We start from the raw sequence: 21,401 nt of genomic DNA, 5'->3' as shown, positions 1-21,401 counted from the left end.
AACAAGACAAGGTTGCCCACTCTCACCACTATTATTCAAAATAGTTTTGGAAGTTTTAGCCACAGCAATCAGAGAAGAAAAAGAAATAAAAGGAATCCAAATTGGAAAAGAAGAAGTAAAACTGTCACTGTTTGCAGATGACATGATACTATACATAGAGAATCCTAAAGAGCCTACCAGAAAACTACTAGAGCTAATCAATGAATTTAGTAAAGTAGCAGGATACAAAATTAATGCACAGAAATCTCTTGCATTCCTATACACTAATGATGAAAAATCTGAAAGAGAAATTAAGGAAACACTCCCATTTACCATTGCAACAAAAAGAATAAAATACCTAGGAATAAACCTACCTAGGGAGACAAAAGACCTGTATGCAGAAAACTATAAGACACTGGTGAAAGAAATTAAAGATGATACCAACAGATGGAGAGACATACCATGTTCTTGGATTGGAAGAATCAACGTTGTGAAAATGACTATACGACCCAAAGCAATCTACAGATTCAATGCAATCCCTATCAAATTACCAGTGGCATTTTTTACAGAACCAGAACAAAAAATCTTAAAATTTGTATGGAGACACAAAAGACCCCAAATAGCCAAAGCAGTCTTGAGGGAAAAAAACGGAGCTGGAGGAATCAGGCTGCCTGACTTCAGACTATACTACAAAGCTACAGTAATCAAGACAATATTGGTACTGGCACAAAAACAGAAACATAGATCAATGGAACAGGATAGAAAGCCCAAAGATAAATCCATGCACCTATGGTCAACTAATCTATGACAAAGGAGGCAAGGATATACAATGGAGAAAAGATAGTCTCTTCAATAACTGGTGCTGGGAAAACTGGACAGCTATATGTAAAAGAATGAAATTAGAACACTCCCTAACACCATACACAAAAATAAACTCAAAATGGATTAGAGACCTAAATATAAGACTGGACACTATAAAACTCTTAGAGGAAAACATAGGAAGAACACTCTTTGACATAAATCACAGCAAGATCTTTTTTGATCCACCTCCTAGAGGAATGGAAATAAAAACAAAACTAAACAAATGAGACCTAATGAAACTTAAAATCTTTTGCAAAGCAAAGGAAACTACAAACAAGATGAAAAGACAACTCTCAGAATGGGAGAAAGTATTTGCAAATGAATCAACGGACAATGGATTAATCTCCAAAATATATAAACAGCACATGCAGCTCGATATTAAAAAAACAAACAAACAAACAAAAAAAACAAACAACCCAATCAAACAATGGGCAGAAGACCTAAACAGACATTTCTCCAAAGAGGACTTACAAATGGCCAAGAAGCACATGAAAAGCTGCTCAACATCACTAATTATTAGAGAAATGCAAATCAAAACTACAGTGAGGTATCACCTCACACCAGTTAGAATGGGCATCATCAGAAAATCTACAAACAACAAATGCTGGAGAGGGTGTGGAGAAAAGGGAACCCTCTTGCACTGTTGGTGGGAATGTAAATTGATACAGCCACTATGGAGAACAGCATGGAGGTTCCTTAAAAAACTAAAAATAGAATTACCATATGACCCAGCAATCCCACTACTGGGCATATACCCAGAGAAAAACATAATTCAAAAAGACACATGAGGGCTTCCCTGGTGGTGCAGTGGTTGAGAGTCCGCCTGCCGATGCAGGGGACACGGGTTCGTGCCCCACCTGCCGCGGAGTGGCTAGGCCCGTGAGCCATGGCCGCTGAGCCTGCGCGTCCGGAGCCTGTGCTCCGCAACAGGAGAGGCCACAACAGTGAGAGGCCCGTGTACCGAAAAACACACACACACACACACATGCATCCCAATGTTCATTGCAGCACTATTTACAATAGCCAGGTCATGGAAGCAACCTAAATGCCCATCGACAGACGAATGGATATATACAATGGAATATTACTCAGCCATAAAAAGGAACGAAACTGGGTCATTTGTAGAGACGTGGATGAATCTAGAGACTGTCATACAGAGTGAAGTAAGTCAGAAAGAGAAAAACAAATATCGTATATTAACGCATATATGTGGAACCTAGAAAAAATGGTACAGATGAACCAGTTTGCAGGGCAGAAACTGAGACACAGATGTAGAGAACAAACGTATGGACACCAAGGGGGGAAAGTGGCAGGAGGGGAGTGATGAATTGGGAGATTGGGATTGACCTATATATACTAATATGTATAAAATGGATAACTAATAAGAACCTGCTGTATAAAAAAATAAAATAAAATTCAAAAAAAATTTTTTTAATTAAAAAAATAAAATAATAACTAAAAAAATGTTTTTAATGAGAGGGAACAGCATTAAAGGAGGAAGGGTAGAATGGATATTGGGGACAGCTAGCTGTCTCCACCACTGTTACCAAGAGTCTGCATTTAAAATTTTTTCATCATAATTTGGTGCCTTCTGCAAAAGCCACAGATGAAAACAATACTCATTATTATACATAGCCCACTTGTGGAACCCATGTGCTGGGATTTAGTGCAAGAAGGAAGTTTGTTCGGACGAATGTGCATGCTTACTTTCATCAGACAGTGAACACTGTACAAGGTATTGTTTGCCTTGTCTGCTCGAAAGCTCAAAACTAAACTCAACCGTGTCTCTCAGCCTGGCAAAGCAGATTGAGGAAGACTGAGATTTTCCATCAGAAAAAGTTGGCTTCCATTTCTGCGTTCACCATTCATCACTCTTCTGAACTACATGGCAAATGACTTTGTATCTTTAAGTCTGTTTTCTCATTGGTAAATTGGGGGAAATACCCATCTCACAGGATTGTTGTGAGGGTTAAATAATGTATGTGAAAAGTACTTTTTGGTATGGAAATGACCGTCAATGTTATATGTCCTTATAAAACATTGTATCTCTTCTTCCTCTAAATCAACATTTTTAAAAGAGGAGGTTGCAACGTATTAGCCATTGATAAGGTCAGTGTCATGGGTTGTTATCAGATTTTTCTAAATTAAATAAAATAAAAGAGAAAATATAAGAGTGCATTATGGAGCTTCCCTGGTGGCACAGTGGTTAAGAATCCGCCTGCCAATGCAAGGGACACAGGTTCGAGCCCTGGTCCGGGAAGATCCCACATGCCGCAGAGCAACTAAGCCCGTGCGCCACAACTACTGAGCCTGCGCTCTAGAGCCCTCAAGCCACAACTGCTGAGCCCACGTGCCACAACTACTGAAGCCTGCGCGCCTAGAGCCCGTGCTCCTCAACAAGAGAAGCCCGCGCACGGCAACGAAGAGTAGCCCCCTCTCACCGCAACTAGAGAAAGCCCGCACGCAGCAACGGAGACCCAACACATCCAAAATATAAATAAATAAATAAATTTATAAAAATATAAAATAGAAAATATGAGTGCATTATGCATAGTGAGGATAAGGATTGCTTCATGAAACTTTTTCAGTTATGTATGTATATGTCTAATAAATCATAATATAAAATATATTTCTACCTTGATTGCCATACAAAGTTTGGAAAACACTGTTCTGAATTGGTGTTTGGTGTTTCTTTCTTATCTCTTTTAAGCCCTTTTTTTTTAATGTCCTATTAAGTATGTGCCTGTACTGGAAAGTGACTCAAATTCTCTTTGGAGGGAGAAAGCTGGGCTAAAAATGAAAGAGAAGGGAGAGCAGGGCGGTGGGGTAGAACTCATGTCAAATATTTCTCACTCCAGTTACAGTGGTTAAGCTGTTACTTCTAGTCGTCAAACCCACCCTTCCATACTCTGCCTAGTGATGCAGGAGCTGAGCCGACACAGGAGAAGTGCTTTTCTCCCTTGGCATCTGGCCGTTGGTTCAGATCTGCCAGTCTGGAGGAGGTGCTGCAGGGAGGCTTGAGGGCTGAAGGCAGGACTTATTTCTTCCTTTCTGCTTCCTGTTCGCCTCCTGAGAGCCAGGCCAGGCGTCTTCTGATAGCGGCGGTTTATTCCACGAGCAGCAGCGTAATCCAGTTTGCACTTTTCCCAGTGTCAGCACCCCCTCTAGGCATCAACCACCTCACAAGGGCGTCACCACTGTTGGCAGGCAGCCCCCCTCAGAGATATGAGTCTCAGCTCCAGGGGCCGCCTCCTTCAGGTTTCTAAGGTTTTTTAATTTACAACCTCTATTTTGTCGCCCCAGCCCTAGGGTGGTAGCTGGGTTTTGCAGTTACTACCTCCTGGACACCTTAGTGGCCCTTCTTACCTTTTCAGTTTTCGTGGACCTGATTCCTCTCCCTGCTGAGTCACTTGGTTCTCTTCTGTCTCCTGACTAGATCTTGGACCAGGAGGCAAGTCAATGTGTTTTAAGGGTGAGGCTGAACCGTGGAGGGGGAAACTGTGCGGTTTACATTCTTCTTTTCCAAAAGTTTTGCTGAGCATCCCTTCTTAGCTCCTTGGAGACCCCATATAGACTTAAAGTTTATCTATATGGAAAAATCCGACTACTTAGCTTATCCATTTAAGGCCTGGACTTTGAGTTTGAATTGTTATTGAAGTTATGTTTTTATACTGCTCTGGTGAGATGGGATCCCTGTGAAGAAAGACAGGGTGTCTTTTGTCTCCAAAGACATGTTATTAAGGAATGAGATGGGGGGAAACCTGGATCATTAATTTAAAACATCATGTTACACAAAGTTCACATTTTGTTTTACTTCAGAAGCATTGGGAATGTACTATTTCTTATGTTGTGTTTATTTTTAAATCATATATATATATATCATACATATACACACGTACATGTGTATGTTTATATAATGTATTATTTTATAATAAAAATATACAGAGGGAAAGGCCCCCTATTAAGATAAATGTCCTCATATGTATTCAAATCCTCTTAATCACACCATAAATCATAGAATATTGGGTCTGTTCATTGTCTCCTCCAGGACTGTCTCAAGTCTATTTCCGCCTCTGCTTCCCCACCACCATGGTTTCCTCACACCCTCCTTCTTTCTCACCAGCCCCACTGCGGGAGCCTCACTGGTCACACTACCTCCAGCTCCATTTCCCCCCGGCCACCCCTTCACTTCGCTTAGGCCAAGGGATCCTTCTAATTTGGGGATGTGGTTGTGCCCCTCCATTACCCAGAGCTGCTCAGTAGACTCCACCATCTGAAGGGTCACGTCCAAGTCCCCCAGCCTGGACCCTCAGGGACCTCCCTTCTCTGAGCCCATGAGTATACGTGCAGGTCCTGCACCCACTGGGCTGCCTCTAAACCAGAAGGGCTACCGACTTACCCTTCCTGTGCCCACCTGCTTTCCCTCTGTTCCTCCAGCCTTCCCTACATTGAGGTTTATTGAGTGATAGCTCTGCTGGGCTCTGGACCAGGCCCTGGGTCCTCTCTCGAGTCTGGTAGCTCATCAACCACTGGACGTTCTCCATGAACCTTCCCCAGCTTCCAGAGTGTCCCTCTGTGATGGCTAGCTAGTCTCTGAGACGGCCCCCATAAGTCATGCCTCTTGGTCTCCGTATCTTGGAGTAGTCCCCGCCCACTATGCCTGGGCTGGGCCTATGACGCAAACCAGAAAAGTGCAGCAAAATGGATGCTATGCCAGTTCTGGGCCTAAAGGAAGGCCTGACGTGTGTGCTTTTGGGAGCTACCTTGCTGGCGAGACTACATGAAGAGGCTGCGTGGAGAGGAGAAGCCCTGGGAGATGTGGAGACGGAGGGAGGCCCTAGCATCGCAGTGTCTCCGTGGAGCCTCTGGAAAACCCCAGTCCCAGCCACCATCTGACTGCAACTGCATAAGGCCAGCGGAACTGCCCAGCCAAGTCCGGTCGATCCAGAAAACCGTGAGAGGCATGGACCCCTACGTTTGCTATGCAGTAATAGACACCTAGGACACCCCTTCACCAGGCCCTGCTCTCACTCTTTACTCCCATAATACCTGTTGCATTCACACCTTTATTATCTCCCTAATCATCATGCATTGTCTCTCCCCTCTAATAGATGGTAAGTTTCTTAAGGGCAATCCTCCTTATTTCTTTCATCTGAAAAGATTCAGTATGAAAATAGAAACCACTTGAGGTATTTCAAGCAAATGGTGATTCGGCATTTACAAAGTCATTGGAATATAAGCTACCATTAGACTTTTGGCTTCAGGGTCATTTTGCCATGGTTGTAATCAGAGGTCTGGAAACTGCTGATCTTTCCACAGCTGCCCCACATCCAAGAAGAGAATGGCCAAACAGTGGAATGTGGAGTTTGGCCATGGAAATACTCACATCTGCCTGAATCAGTCAGCCACGACTATCACAGGAAGAATGACTTCTGCCTTCTTTCTGTCTTCCAGACATTACGTGACTGCAGAGCCTTAACTGCACCCAGAAGTCTTGCTGCTAAGACTTCTGGGAAATGTAGGTTTCCGCTTCCAGCTGATGCTAAACAGGGGAGACTCACAGGGTTAGAGGTGGGTGATGAAGGCCAATGGACCTCACGTGTGCATTTCCCAGCCCCTAGCACGATGCCCTGGCAAGTAGAAAGTCTTCAGGATAGGCTTGTTGAATGAATGGATGAAAATAAAATTAACTATTGTATCAATCATTCACTCTAGCCTACAATTATAGGCCTGTTATGGACCCTTTCCTGCATTAGATGCTGGGAAGGAAAGGGTAAATATATGGTTAAAAAAACCAAAAAATTCCCAAGAGCAAAATCTGAGTGTAGAACTGAGCCCTAGCAAGGGTGGAACACGAGAGTGACCTTTGTAAGGTTGTCACTGCTGTTTGTTGTGGCGTCTGTATCTTCTGCCCTGCTATGAAAGTAAATAGACAAATACAGAATCCATTTCAGAGGTTAACTTTTCAAACTGTTTTGCAAATGTAACCAATTTCTCCTGGAATTAAGGAGGTTGCTTTTCCAAGGCCAGCCTTGTAGCTGATTCTGGAAACATAAAGCATGTTTAAAGAAAATAAATGAGCCACAAAGGCAAGATTCTTGAAAATAGTCAAAACTAGGCCCATATTGACAGGTAAACTCTATGGCTTCACTCTGAACTTCATTTAACCTTGGAGGTTAAATAAAAGCACTTCACACGTACTATTTATTTATCCAGGCTGTCACTATGGTGCCACGTAGCTGTCAGTTCCTCAGGGATGAGGAACAGAGAGAGACCAGAAATAAACTCAAGACTCCAGGTTTCTTTACTTAGTTCAGCCAGTAACTAGTAAAGGCAGGTTAAGAGCTCATTTTCAGCTGTGCTCTTTTCACCATTTATAAAATGCAGGTATTCGATGGGTGACCAAACACATATTGCGAGAGTACTCCTCAATCCTGTACACTGAGTATCTGAGAGGGTTTGAGAGACCATACAGCTCATGTACAATTACAAGCACGTCGGCCACTAGAGTAGTTTAGACATTTGTAAAAATAAGACTAAGATTTTTTTTAAAAGAAATGGAATTCATCTTAGTAGGTTTTGTGGAATTTTTATTATTTGTTTACAATACTGTTGCTGTTTTTATTTTTTTGAGTTGCTTTATAGTTTCTTTTTTTTAAGGCTAGACAAAAGTATAACCAAATATTCATAGTAGTTAACTCTGGGGAGTGGCACTGGGTATTCTTCTACATTTCACTTTATGTTCTTCATTCTATATATTAATTAGCAATGTACTCATTCTGACATTAATGATACTATTTTTAATGTTATTAACGATTAACTGTGGGTAGAGAGATTACAGATGATTTTTAAATCTTTTTCTTATTTGATCCTTACTTTATGTCTAGAAGAAATGGGCATGATTTAAAAGAACACTGACTAAACTGTTGCTTTTCCTACAGAAAGTGCAACAGATGTATCACGTTACAGCTGGGGCAGCCCTCAGAAGCCCTAAACACTTCTCCACCTCGTTCATCATTGGCTGAGCTCTTAGCCTCAACAACCAGTAGAGGCCGGGGTCAGAGTGCACAGCACTGGGGAAGCTGTGGGACCTAGGATGCCTCAGACAGGTCAAGGTCAGACTGCCTGGGGAGGGAAGGGGACGGCTCCGGGGGGTGTGAGGGTGTGGGGATAGGAAGACACAGTCCTACTCTTTTGTGCCTGTTAGACCCTGGCCGGAGAATCCCAGGACTGTGAAGCGAATCGCCTTTATTATGGGACTTTGTATGGTGTGATTCCTTATTGCAGTTTTCTGTTTAATTGTTGTTTTTTATTCCATAAACTTGGATGAACGGCTTACAGTTTTACCAGACCCTGCGCCAATTACTGGGGATAGAAAAAGGCAAAATATAGGATCCCTACTCTCAAGAAATCCAACATCAAATCAAAAGCAAGAATCAGACTAGTGAAAGGGCACATTATAATACAGTATGATTAGTGCTTGAACACAGATTTATGCGAAGTGTTCAAGGAATACAGAGGAAGGGGACACCAAGCCTGGGGGATTCCGGGGAATCTTAGCAGAGTTTGAAGGAGGCGAGCTGGAGAGAGGGGACCAAGGGAGGGAGTTCTCTGCAGAGAGAAGAGCCAGGAAGAACTGGAGGCCAGAAAGAGCACAGAGAAAAGACTCACGGGTGGCTCCTATCGCTGCCGTCAAATTACTACAAACTTAGTGGCTTTGAACGACACAAGTTTATCGTCTTACGCTTCTAAGGTCAAAGTCTAAACTGTCGGCAGGGACTGCACTCCTTGGTTCCTGCCCTTCCACCCATCACAGCAACCTCTGCTTCCACAGGGATCACATATGTGATGCCAAATCTCCCTCTTCCCCCCCATGTATAAGCACTCTCGTGATGACACTGGGCCCACCGGATGATCCAGGATGAACGTCCCCATCTGCAAAGTCCCTTCGTCCTGCAGGGCAACATCCACAGGTTCCAGGATTAGGACCTGGTGATGTTTGGGGCCATTGGTCAGCCTGCTACTGTCCCCCTGAGGCTTCACGTGAATTCTTCTGCCCGGACAGCTCTTCTTCCTTAGGTCTGCTTCAGTGGCTCCTTCCCAGTTGCTGTGTAAACTTGGGCCATTTACTTCACCTCTTGCACTTCGGTCTCCTCATCTGGAAAATGGGGATAATGATAGACCCAGCCTAATCTGTTTTTGTGAAGCTACAGTGAGTTAGTGTATGGAAAGCACTCAGAGCAGCACCTTCCGCAAGAACTGGCCTTTTATTGTTGCCATTGTTATTGCTCCTTTTGTCACTGAGGTCTCTATTCCAATGTTACCTCTGCAAAAACATCTCTCCTGGCCACCCTAGCTAAAGTAGGCCCCCTAGTAACTCTTTACATCTCTTCCTCCCTCCCTTCCTCCGTTCTTCCTTCCTTCCTTCCTTCCTTTTCCCTTCCTTCCTTCCTTCCTTCCTTCCTTCCTTCCTCTGTCTCTCTCTCTCCCCCTCCCTCTCTCTCTCTTTCTTTCTCTTTTTTTCATAGCAATGATCGCAATCACGTGACTTCCCTGTGGTGTGTACTTCTTGATTTATTCACTGCTTTTCCTCTGCTTCCTCCCCTAGAGTGTGAGCCCTGTGTTTCGTTCACCAGTGATTCCCCCGCACCAAGCATGATGCATGACACATAGAGGGCCCACAGTCAACATCTGTGAATGAACAACTCAAACTCCGTAGCCCGCATTGTCCAGTAGAGTAGCCACTGGCTGCACACGGCTGCTGAGCAGTTGAAATCTGGCTAATCCAAACTGATATGTGCTGGAGGTGCAAAACACACATTAAATTTAGATTTCGTGTGAAACAGTGTTAAATATCTCATTAATAATTTTCATATTGTTTGCATGTTAAAATGATAGTAATTTGGATATATTGAGTTAAACAAAATATGTTAACATCAATTCCAGCTGTTTCTTTTTACTTCTTTTTAATATGGCTACTAAAAATTTTACATTGCATATGAGATTTGGATTCTCTTTCTATTGGATATCACTTCCCTAGAAAGCCCTTACGGCATGTGTTCTAAAAGCTGCACTGTCTGGGTTTGAATCCTTGGTCCACCATTTACTGGCTGTGTGACCTGAGGCAAATTATTTAGCTTCTTTCAATAAATGTTAGCTGTCATTAGCTAGTTTCCAAGGAAGAAATTATTCTGTGTCAAGAAGTTCAGAAATTTATAAATGTTTGCAAGTAGAGAAAAAGAATAATATGAATCTCGAAAAATTTAGTAGACACTAGTGGTTTGGGTGGCTTCACTTTTAATAATTTATGTTTCTGATGGTTTGTATTTTTCACAATAACTGTGTCACATTTGGGTGGAAAAAAATAGATATATTTTTTAAATAAATTAATAAAGTTTGCAAAACTTTCTTAAATTTGTTCATTGCAAATGTCAGTTTTCAAGTCCTAAAACTGAAGGCTCTGCCCCTGAGGGTTGCCAGGCATGGATGTCACACCTCTCATATCAACCCTGACAAAGGTCCATCATCTGAGAAAGCCGACTGCATCCCACTTCTTCTGACCTAATTCTGGGACATGCTAAGCCAAACAAATATCCAGGAAACTATATAAAGAGTTTCCATGTTTCTTTTCCACATACTTCCTTTTTCCATTTTGACTTTCCTCTAATAGTTTTATGAGTGCTACAATACATAAAATATAGCCCTGTGCTGGACAGGTGCTCAGTAAATAGGGAATGACTCATTGAAGGAATGAATGCATCAATGAATTCAGTGCAACTAGCATCTCCCTTCTTCCCATCCTGTCCTTTATGCCTCTTACTGGTTTTTCATTGTTAGATTATAATTTCCCAATGCATTTGATTCCTTTTTTCTTTTCCCTCCCCTGATGCCAACATCCTCCATGGATTTCTTTATGCTTTTTTTTATTATACTTTTCATTTAATTTACCACTTTTATGCTCTGATCTTCTTTAATACAATTTCTGGTGAAATTTCAGGAGACCTCTTTGGATTCCTCCTTTCAGCCACAGTTACAATCATGTTTTCAAAATAACTCTTCGTGTGTATAGTATACATCCATTTATCATTTGTCTCAGAGAATGAGAATATATTTATATATTTATGAATATGAGTATATACTGTGATGATATAATCAACAAACCAGAATATAGACTTCTCCATGGGACAAATAAACCTGTTTCCTTTTTTTTTTAATATTTATTTATTTGTTTTTATTTGGTTGAGCCGGGTTTTAGTTGTGGCACGCAGGCTCCTTAGTTGCGGCATGCAAACTCTTAGTTGTGGCACGCATGTGGGATCTAGTTGGGCTCTCTGCATTGGGAGCACAGAGTCTTAACCACTGCACCACCAGGGAAGTCCCCTAAACCTGTTTCTTTTCAACAACTAAATTGTAAGATTAAAAAAACCCAAGAGACTGAAGAGTTAATCTCTACTATAGATTAATGAAGCTGTAAGAGATATAGCAACGGATCATAATTTGCGAACCTTTTTTTTGTACCTCATTTTTAAAAAACAAAACTATAAAATAAAAACATTTAGGGCTTCCCTGGTGGCGCAGTGGTTGAGAGTCCACCTGCTGATGCTGGGGACATGGGTTCGTGCCCCGGTCTGGGAAGATCCCACATGCCGCGGAGCGGCCGGCCCGTGAGCCATGGCCACTGAGCCTGTGCGTCCGGAGCCTGTGCTCTGCAGCGGGAGAGGCCACAACAGTGAGAGGCCCGCATACCGCAAAAAAAACCCCACAAAAAACATTTACAGGACATTTGTGTCATTTATGAGACAATTGTAACTTTGAACACAGACTAGATAATTTTTTTAATAAATGTATTTATTTATTTTTGGCCGAATTGGGTCTTAATTAATGTACCCAGGCTTTCTCTAGTTGCGGCGAGTGGGGGCTACTCTTCGTTGCAGTGCGCGGGCTTCTCATTGGGGTGGCTTCTCTTGTTGCGGAGCACGGGCTCTAGGCGCGTGGGCTTCAGTAGTTGTGGCTCGCGGGCTCTAGAGCACAGGCTCAGTAGTTGTGGCGCACGGGCTTAGCTGTTCCGCGGCACGTGGGATGTTCCTGGACCAGGGCTCACGCCCATGTGCCCTGCATTGGCAGGTGGATTAACCACTGCGCCACCAGGGAAGCCCCAGACTAGATATTCGATGATATTAAAGAACTGCTGTTTTTAAAATTGAGGTATAATTGAAATAACATTGTATCAGCGTCAGGTGTACAACACGATAATTCAATGTTTGTATATATTGCGAAATGATCACCACAATAAGTCTAATTAACACCCATCACCGTACGCAGTTATAAAAAATGCTTTTCTTGTAATGAGATCTTTCAGGATCCACTCTCCCAGCGACTTTCAGATATGCAGTGTTATTAACTGTAATCACCACGCTGTACATTACATCCCCATGACATTCAGTTTATAGCTGGAAATTTGTATCTTTTTACTCCTTTCACCCATTTTGTCACCCCACCCCCACTTCCGGCAACCACCAATCTGCTCTCTGTACCTGTGAGCTCTGTTTGGTTTTCTGTTCTTTTTTATTTTTGATTCCACATGTAAGAGAGATCATGCAGTATTTGTCTTTTTCTGTCTGACCTTTTCACTTAGCATAATGCCGCAAGGTCCAGCCATGTTGTCACAAATGGCAATATTTCATTTTTATGGCTAAATAATATTCCATTATATATATATATATATATATATATATATATACCATATTTTCTTTATTCATTCATCTATTGATGGACTCTTAGGTTGCTCCTATATCTTGGAAATTGTAAATAATGCTGCAGTGAGCATGCGGGTGCATGTATCTTTTCAAGGTAGTGTTTTTGATTTCTTTGGCTAAATACCCAGAAGTGGAATTGCTGGATCATGTGGTAGTTCTATTTTCAATTTTTTGAGGAACCTCCATACTGTTTTCCATAGTGGCTGCACCAATTTACATTCCCACCAACAGTGTACGGGGGTTCCCATTTCTCCACACCCTCACCAACACTTGTTATTTTTTGTCTTCTTGATAACAGCCATTCTAACAGGTGTGAGGTGATTATCTCATCGTGGTTTGGGTTTCCTTAATGATTAATGATGTAGAGCATCTTTTCTTGTACCTGTTGGCCATCTGCATGTCTTCTCTGGAAAAATATGTATTCAGATCCTTTGCCTAATTTTTAAAATCAGATTGTATGGGGTTTTTTTGCTATTGAGTTGTATATTATATTTTTTGGATATTAACCCCTTATCAGATATATGATTTACAAATCTTTCCTCCCACTCAGTAGGTTGCCTTTTCATCTTGCTGATGGATTCCTTTGCTGTGCAGAAGTGCTATTTTTAAGGTATGATAAAGATAAAAGTATTCATATTTTTTAAAGATATATTCTAAAAATTTAGAGATGCATTTATATATTTTGCATTTTCTTCAGAATATTGGGGAGATGTGAACAAAGCAAAACTGGCTATGAGTTGATCGTTATTAAAACTGGGTGATGGGAGTTTCTTATACTATGTTTCTTTTTAATGTTCTTGAAATTTGTTATAATAAAATAGTAAAACATAAAATAATTGCTTATTACAAAATAAATATAATTATAGAAAATCTGAAAAATACAGAAGAGTCTAAGAAAAAGGAAAAAACAAAACCAAAATTGCTCCTAACACCACAGCAGTGGTCTTAATCACTCATAGTTTGGTATGATTCCTTTCAGTCTGCAGTCTGTGCACATATATATATAAACACAGGTGTGTGCATGTGGCTATTCTAAAGCATGACCACATTTTCACAGTCTTCCCATCAAGAAGTGGAATATATGTCCTCCCTCCTTGAATCCGGATGGGCTTGTGGCTGCTTTGACCAATATAATATGGAGGAAGTAACTCCATGTGGTTGGGTCATGACAGGCCATGTGGCCTCTACACTGTTTGCTGGGAACACATGCTCTTGGAGGCCTGAGCCACCACGTAAGATGTTTGATGACCTTGAGGCTGTCAAGCTGTGAGGAGGCCCAAGCCACATGCAGAGGTTCCAGTTAACAGCTCCAGCTGAGTCATGTCAAATGAGGTGCCAGATACGTAAATGAAGAAGCCCCCAGCCATTCAAGACTGCCCAGCTGAGGCTCCAGGCAGTGGAGAAAAGACAGCTCCTGCGCCCCAGAGAATCCATGAACATATTGAAATAGTTGTTGTTTGAGGTGGTTTGCTACACAGTAATAGATGACAGGACAGAATTTGGTACCTGGAAATGGGCTGTTGCCATCAAAATGCCTAAAATGTGGTGTTTGTTTGGGGACTGGCTGGCAGGGAGAAGTCAGGCAGGCATTGGGAAAGCTGATGGTGAGGGTTTGAACAAAGTGAGGAAAATGTTATTGGATGCTGAAGGAAAGGAGACACATGCTAGGTACTGGCAGAACGTTTGGCAACGCTGTCACCTGGGATACCAGGGAAAATAGGAAATGTACTTAATAAACTCAGTAATCTGGCTGAGGAGATTTCTGGACGGGATATTAAAGGGGCCATCAACTTGTTCTAGCTGCCTACAGAGGATGTGAAAGGGTGAAAAGAATACACCATTCAGTTATCAGTGAGGATTAAGAGGAAATGTAGAGGGCTCAGCTGGAACTTAGCCAGCAGAGGATTCTCTGAGCAAAGATCAAATCCAGGACACAGTAAAAAGAAAAAAAAAAAAAAAGAAAAGTGTTTTCAGAATAAAAATGAAGCCAAGGGCGTGACTTTAAAGCCCTTTGTTAGCACTTAAGAAAGGTATAGGTGCTGCTTCATAAACTCAACTAGACAAAAGGCCTTGTCAGGATGGAAAATTTTTTTCCTCTTAGGCTCAGTACCTGGGAGCCTTCCAATTTAACTGACAAAAGACAGGTGAACAGGAGAAAAAGAACACACATTTTATTAATATTTTACCTGCACGGGAGTTCACAGAAAGGAAGTGAAACTCAAAGAAGTAACTAGACTCAAGGCCTTGTATACCATTTTAACAAAGGAAAGGAGGTTTGGGCTTCGAGAAATGATACATGTGGGAAGCGGCTAGGAAATATATGAGGAAAACGAAAGGCCGATGATGGTCACTTTAGTAAAAGGTGTGTCTGCAGGCTCATCATTGTGCTGACTCTCCACCTCCAGTGATAGAAGTTGCTCTCCACTTCCTGGTACAGGAGAGGGAGGATACCTTCACAAAGGGAACCTTATGCCCTACTTTTAGGCAGGAAAGGGAAGGACAGAGAACTCTCCCTGGATCTGCTGACTCTCAACTGCCTACGGCCCAAGCCAAAGTGGCACATGTTGAGATGGCACATTCTGGACCTCTTCTGCCTTCTAAGAATTTCAGGGAAAACCTTACAAGCAATCTCTGTTAAACAGTAGGGCTTCTAAAGATCTAAAGGCATTGCTACACGACAGCCACATGGGGCTCAGGGTAGACAAGGAATCTCAGAGGTTTGTGGGTGACTTTATCTAACGGAGCACGTTTTTTATAAATTGCGATATGAGAAATCCACAGAGATTTTGAGGGAATTATATCAGCTTGAATAGAGAGGAACAGAGGTGGTACAAAATGAAATGAGGGACTTCCCTTGTAGTCCAGTGGCTGACTCTGTGCTCCCAATGCAGGGGGCCTGGGTTTGATCCTTGGTCAGGGAACTAGATCCCACATGCGTGCTGCAACTAAAGATTTTGCATGCTGCAACTAAAGATTCCACATGCCACAACTAAAAGATCCTGCATGCCACAACGAAGGTCCCACACGCAGTAACGAAGATCCCGCATGCCGCAACTAAGACCTGGCACAGCCAAATAAATAAACTAATAAATAAATAAATAAATATTTTAAAAAACAAAACAAACAAAAAATGAAATGAGGTCTTTGGCTGCCCAAACTTAGGCAGAAGGCAGACTGAAAAAATTTACAATCATTGGCTACTTTTTATGGGGAAAGGGAGGATGATTCAGAGAATGGGAACAAAGACCCACAGGAGAGAGGGGAAAGTCCCAGACAGTCACTCCCAGGAAGCAGGACAGAGTTCTAATCAATAAGTGAACATCACATACTGGGATGGATTTCAAAATTAATATAAACCAATGACTGCTATGCATTTCTGTTTCCTCCACTTTGGAACAGGAGTATCTTAGCAGTCATCCTATACTCGTCCTACCGTTGTATGTTGGGTTTATTTGAGGGAGGAGTGGCAGAAAACTTGTCTCTTTAATTCATCAGTTTACAGATCAAGCAGAACCATACCCAAAGAGCTTAAGTCAAGGTGCCTAACATCCACCTGGACCTGATTTATATTAGGAGGCCCTGTCACCTAAGCCTAAGCCCAATGCCTTAGTAAGTAACATAAAACTTTAGGAGGAGAGAACTTGGACATGGAGAATGTAAATAGTTTGTGGGCATGGAACTAACTGTGGCAGTTTTAAAATATGGCTGCAAATTCTTTGACATTCCTCCCATAGAGAGGTGGATTTATTCCCTTCCTCTTGAATCTGAGAGGGTTTGTAAATGCTTCAATCAATAGATTAAAAGTGGTGGTAAAAATGACACTGTGACTTCTGAAGGTTGACCATAATAGGCCATAGAGCTTCCCGCCTGCTCACTGGGAGCACAAATCTTCGGAGCTCTGAACCACAATGTAAAAAGTCTGACAACCCTGAGGCCTCCATGCTGGGAGCAGGCTCAAGCCACACCGAAGAGGAGCTCTGGTTAACAATCCACAATGATCCCAACTTTGGGCTCCTTTCAGCCTATGCACCAAACACGTGAATAAAAAAACCTCTAGGGAACTCCCCAGTGGTCCAGTGGCTAGGGCTTGGTGCTTTCACTGCAGTGGCCCAGGTTCAATCTCTGGTCGGGGAACTAAGATCCCACAAGCTGTGAGGTGCAGCCAAAAAAATAAATAAAATTTTTAAATGAAATAAAATTTTAAAATTAAAACTAAAGAAACCTCTAGATGATTTCTGCCCTGGCCACTCAAGTCTTCCTGAGGGTCCAGACATTGTGGAGTGGACACAAGTCATTCTTCTTGTACCCTGTCCAGGTCCCTGACCCACAGAATCCATGGACATAATGACGTGCTTGTTGTATGACACTGAGTGTGGAGCTGTTATACAGCAATAGAAACACCACCATATTAGTTTCCTGTGGGCGCTGTAACCAATTATCACAAATTTGCTGGCTTAAAACAATAAATTCATTCTCTCACAGTTTTCAGGCCAAAGTCCAAAACTGGGCTGAAATCAGGATGTGAGCAGAGCCACACTGGAGACTGTGGGAGAATATCTCATCCTTGCTTCTTCCAGCTTCTGGTGGCTGCCGGCATTTCTTGGCTTGTGGCTGCATCACTCCAGCCAACATCAAATCTCTCACTGCTCCTTCGTATCACTTTCATGTGTGTGTGTGTGTGTGTGTGTGTGTGTGTGTGTGTGTGTGAAATCTACCTCTGCCTTTCTCTTATAAAGACACTTGTGGTAGCATTTAGGGCCTACATGAATAATCCAGGGTAATCTCTCCATTTCAAGATCCTTAATTTAATCATATCTGTAACAACAGTTTGGGGTGGGATTGTTGCTTTTTTGTTTTTTGGTGTTTTGGTTTGGTTTTGATTTTTATGTCCCTTTTTTTGGCTTGTTTGGTTTTTTTGCCATGCAAGGTAACAGTCACAGCTTCCAGGGATTAGGCTATAGATGTCTTTCAGAGGGCCATTTTTCAGCCTAGATACATAAATACATAGATACCTAGATGCAAAAGATCATACTGTACGTGTATATTCTTTTGCGTCATACTGTATATATTCTTTACGAGACAAAAGGAATAAGTATTCCTCAGATCATCAAACACTCTGAAAATAGCAGCTTTAATGGTTATGTAATATTCTACTGAATGGGTATACCATAACTTAGTTACCCAAAATATTAATATCAGACACTTATTTCCAACTCCCTACTTCTGATTATTTCCTTAGATTAGTTCTAGATGTGAAATTACTAAACTTAATGAGTATATTTTAAGACTTCTAAAATATTGCCAAATTGCCATTCAAAAATATATTAATTTACAGTTTCATCAGTATAGGAGGTGCCTGTTTATCATCCGTCACCAGATTGAGTATTGGATTTTTAAAAGCTATCAAACCGTCACCAGATTGTGTATTGAATTTTTAAAAGTGTTATGTTATTTGATGATATTTCATTAGAAGTCTGGTATTTGTCCTGTCATCTTGCGTTGAATTTTTTTATATATTAAGGAAAATAATCCTCTGACATTTTTGTAGCAAAGGCTTTTTTGTCATTTTTAATTTGCTTTTAAATTTTGAAGATGACGGTTCTGATAGCTCTCTACTATTCTCCTTATAATTCTTACTTTGCCTTTATACTTAGAAAGTCTACCACATTCAGAGAGCAGACTCAACCACGGTTGAAATGGCATGGTGTTCGACATCAGAAAGGCATGGGTCATAATCTGTCTCATAGGGTTAGATATTGGTTTTTGCAAAGATTAAATGAAATAAGTTAAAGAATCAAGCACAAGGCCTGGGATGTGTAAACCCTCTGGTTCCTTTCCTTCTGTTTACTAGAAAATAATAGACTCAAGCAGATCACAAAAAATGCAAATGCCAAAAAAATATGAAAATATGCTCAACCTGCTTAGTACATCATGGAACATAAAATTAAGTTAGTTACCATTTTCTGTCCATCAAATTAACAAAAATTTAAGCAATAACCTCTAGTGCAAAGAGGCCATGGAGAAAGGGGAACTCATTATAGGCACCTGTGCGGTACTGTTAATTGCTAAACCTTTTCGGAAAGCAATGACTATATTTATTACAGTTTAAAGGTGAAAAAAAAGTTTTAAATTGAGCATTTTCTTTGACCTAGGATCTCCTATTTGAGTTATCTATCCTTTACAAATACAAAGAGGGGCTTCCCTGGTGGCGCAGTGGTTGAGAGTCCGCCTGCCGAGGCAGGGGACACGGGTTCGTGCCCCAGTCCGGGAAGATCCCACATGCCACGGAGCGGCTAGGCCCGTGAGCCATGGCCGCTGAGCCTGCGCATCCGGAGCCTGTGCTCCGCAACGGGAGAGGCCTCAACAGTGAGAGGCCTGCGTACCGCAAAAATAAAATAAAATAAAATAAGATACAAAAGGATATATGTAAAACGATGCTTACCTTTGGACCACTTATGATAGCAAAATGCTGACAGCAACGTGAAAATCCATCAGTAGTAGAAAAGCAGTTGAATAAATGTGTTTCTTTTCAGTTTCTACCCACTAAAATGTAAGCTTCCCAAGAACAAGGATTTTTATCTGTGATCTTAATGCAGTTTTCCCAGCACCTAGAACGTAATAAACATTCAAAGAAATTGTTGAGTAAATGAATAAAATTCTGGTATACCCAAATTTATAAAAGGCAGTGGCCATTAAAAAGTCAGTTGGATTTAAAAAAAAAACTCAGTTGGATTTATATATAATGACCTGGGGAAATGGCCATGATATATTATTAACTGATAAAAGCAAGTCACAACGAAAAGTATGACTTCATTCTTTTTTAAGGAGAGACAAAAGGAAGAACAAGATAAGTGATACACATTTGTCTAAGCACAAAAAATTCTTGGGATGATATGGACCGGGGTGTTAACACTGGTACCCCAGAGGGATGGGATTGAAAGAAGGGGCAAATTTTAACTTTTTCCACCCCTCTGCATTGTTCAAACTTGTTGGAAGGAATTGTTCCGTGGAAGGCCTCAACGTGCGTTCATAAAAACTTAAACCAGACCAGGCTTTGCTATGGGAAGGACAACCTCTCTGAGTCCTTTGCCCCCGCGTTAGGAAAACAGGTCCTTGGCAACAGGTCCTTGGCGTTACTAGGTATCCTTTTTACAGTATTGGTTTGTTGCTTTTTTGATTTTTGTGCCCCTCCCCCCAACACAACCCCCCTCCCGCGAGTTTGCTCAGCCCGTCCCCTTCCTGCGGGTATATTTCCTGTCCAACCTGCCAACTCCCCCTGCGCGCTTATCTGACCCCGTGCTCTGCAGCGGCACCCGCGCACCGTGTGCACGCCCGACCTTTGCCACCTTCCGCGCTCACGGCAACTGCAGGAGGATGTGGTTTACAGAACACGTGGACCGAGGCTTCTCACTCCAGCGGCCTTATTTCCGAAATGGTCCCCCCAAGCGCAAGGCCCATCTCCAATATTCAAAGGAAACCCAGAGGAGGGGGCCGGGCTTGGAGGAGGAGGGCGGGGCGAGAGGGGGAGATGAGGTGTGGAGAAGCACCTGCCGGCGCCTCCACCACTATTAATATTAACTTTTATTAAGACTTGGCCCTTCTCTCCCTGGGGCTTCACAAAGCAGGAAGCCAAGGGCAGGGGTGCAGGGAAGGGAATTGGCAGGAAGAGAAAACCTTGAGTAAATTATTTAGCCGTGAGGCGAGATTAAGAGTGATTCCGCCCTCTCCCCTCCCCCACCCGCAAAGCGGGCCCAGGTTGGGGATCAGCCCTCAAACCGCCACTAATCGTTTCAGCTGGACGACATCTGGAGTCTGGTGAGGGGCAGGCCAGGGAAACGTCTGTCGGCGACACGAGGTGCGAGGGCAGTGGGCACCCACCGGGCCCCCGGCTCCGGGGGACGTGGCCTCTCCGCAGGTTAGGCCGCGCCTGATGGCGATGGAGGGAGGCGGCTGAGGTCGAAAGTGCCAGAGCGCGGCCGGGAGAGGCGCAAAGGGGTGGGCTTGTTCGCACCCGCTGGGCCAGGCGACACCTGCTGCCGTGGACCCCGGCCCTGCGCCCTCGGCGGGGAAGAGGGAGAAGCAGCCGAGGGCCACTCCTGCGGCGCCTCCGCCGGTTGCCCCTCCCGCTCTCCGCCCCTCGCCCCGCTGGTTCCGGCTCTCCCGTCCTCGGACAGTCGGGGACCTTGCCGCTCCGCCGGAGCAGCAGCGCCGCCTGCCGGGCACCTCCCGCAAGCTCGGCCGCGGGAGGGGCGGCAGGGAGTGGGGCTGAGCACGCCGACCTCCCGCCTCCCCTTCAAAGTCAAGTCCCTCCCTCCCGCCCGGCGGCCCCCGCCGCCATCGCCCGCGGCGCTCAAGCCCGACGTGGAAGCCGCCGCCGCGCTCCTCACCGGGGCCCGGTTCCCGGCACCTCCGCCGCCCATAGCGGGGCACGCCGTTGAAAAACTCAGAGTACGTTTAACCGTGATGACAAAAGCAGCTGTGGAAACCAAGCTGCTCTGAAGAGGAAAAGGAACGTGCCCGGGATCTCGAGGCGCGACTTCCGGGGCGCAGACGGCGGCGGCCCCCCCGGGCTTCCCGCCAGGTTGGCGCGGCTGCCACGGGGGCCTCGCTGCGCTTCCACCTCGGGAGGCGCCAGGCCGCCCGGAGACGAGCGCGGCCTTTCCCCGTCGGGCGAGGAGCCGGCGCGGCGTCCGAGGCCGGGAGCGACGCGACCCCTGCGCCCCGGCGCCCGCGGCGCGCTCCTGCGGCTCGTGGCGCTTGGGCGGTGGGTCCTGAGGGCCGTGGCGAGAGTCCGGTCCTTTGATC

At 43.6% G+C, this 21,401-nt stretch overlaps 1 long non-coding RNA gene across 1 annotated transcript; it reads right to left on the bottom strand.

Annotated features, from left to right (window-relative positions):
* Positions 1-7,458: 7,458 nt before the first annotated feature.
* Positions 7,459-20,712, bottom strand: LOC114887998. Its single transcript, XR_003791677.1, has 3 exons — positions 20,475-20,712; positions 19,039-19,204; positions 7,459-8,998 (listed from the first exon to the last, which is right to left on the bottom strand). It is a non-coding gene; the product is annotated as an uncharacterized LOC114887998 (long non-coding RNA).
* Positions 20,713-21,401: the final 689 nt, after the last annotated feature.

Source organism: Monodon monoceros, unplaced genomic scaffold, assembly GCF_005190385.1.
Source record: "Monodon monoceros isolate NGI ecotype Baffin Bay Population unplaced genomic scaffold, NGI_Narwhal_1 Super_Scaffold_8, whole genome shotgun sequence".
NCBI classification, from domain to species: Eukaryota; Metazoa; Chordata; class Mammalia; order Artiodactyla; family Monodontidae; genus Monodon; species Monodon monoceros.
Note: the sequence above shows the minus strand (reverse complement) of the source record. Positions and strands in the feature narration are given on the sequence as shown.